This window comes from Alligator sinensis, unplaced genomic scaffold (assembly GCF_000455745.1).
Source record: "Alligator sinensis unplaced genomic scaffold, ASM45574v1 scaffold10_1, whole genome shotgun sequence".
Taxonomy (NCBI): domain Eukaryota; kingdom Metazoa; phylum Chordata; order Crocodylia; family Alligatoridae; genus Alligator; species Alligator sinensis.
Window position 1 is genome coordinate 735,516 of NW_005842169.1, and position 1,403 is coordinate 736,918.

Here is a 1,403-nt window from a genome sequence, read left to right on the forward strand (position 1 = left end):
TCCCTGCCTATGCAGGGTGTCGGCCTCGATGATCTGATGAGGTCCCTTCTGACCCTAACATCTATGAATCTATGAATCAAGCTGCAGGGGAAGGAGACCCCTCACAGCACAGGGGCTCCCTTTCCACAGCCTCTTGACAATGGCAGCCAGCAGTTGCAGCAGAGCTGCCTGGCCCCACATTTCACTGCACCAGGAATTGGGAAGGGGAGGGGAAAGGGAGCCCCTATGCCATGGACCTGGGCTGACCCCCCGCCAACCTTTAAGCCAGCAAACTGCAGAGGAGGGGTGACCCTCATGTAAGAGGGCTCCCTTCCCACCCCCCACCTCCTCCAGCTGCAGTTCCTGATGCAGCAAATAGCTGGAGCAGCCCTTCCGTGCAGCTTCTGTCTGCAGCTGCCAGGTTGCTTGGGCTGGGGAGGGGGCGGTGAATGGAGCCTCCCTGCTGTGTCACCCCCCAACCCCTCCAGCCCCAAGCCAGCAAGCTAGGGGGGTTCTCATGGTGGGAGGGGCTCCTTCCCCCCTTCTCTATCCCCCAGCTGCTGCTGACAGTCTCCAGCTGGTGGGTGAGATAAGGTTGGAGAGAGGGACCTATCCAGCAATGGCTGTTTGGAGAGAGACCCCAGACTCCTTCCCCCAAGACCCCTCCTGACTAGCTTGCAGTGCATTGTGAGGACAGAATCCTTTAGTTTCCCTCCACTCTCATGGCTGTGCGGGGCACTGGGATCAAAGGCTGCCCCTGACTCAAGTCAGTGGCATCCGAGGGGGTGGGGCCACCCAGGTGCTTGGGCAGAGCAAACAAGCTCTACCCAAGGCTAGAGCAGCCCTGCACAATGCCACCCAGGATAGTTGTGATCACACTATAAGATAACCCTCAATGGGACCTGGCACAGACATTCAATACAGTGCTCTACCAGAAAGTGATTTAGCTTTGTACACATCCATAAGAGCAACATCTGTACCTAGCCATAGTCATTTGATAAATAAATTGAGGAATGTGATTGTTTACACAGACACTTGATAAATAAATCAAATGCTTTATTTCATTGAGCTCATCTCTGCAAACTAATTGTGTGTATTTGTTGAAAGAGAGAGAAACTGTTCTGAATGGTAGCAGAAAATATGCAATATTACAGACCTAAGTAGTTTGGATTGTTTAGAGACTTCCATTTTGGGCACTCATCAAAACAAAGAGTCCCACTTGCTTGAGATTTAGGTCATGCTTGCAATAAGAAACTCAGCATTTATTTGCAGGTGTTTCCACTCCTGAATTTCTAGATGACACTGCCATTAGCTTTGACTAAAGTAAGCTGTGACTTCTATCAGACATTGTGAAGAATATAGCCATTGTCACAGTAAAGACATTTGTGATGAATCAAGCCAGCAATGTAGCTTCAGACATTCCT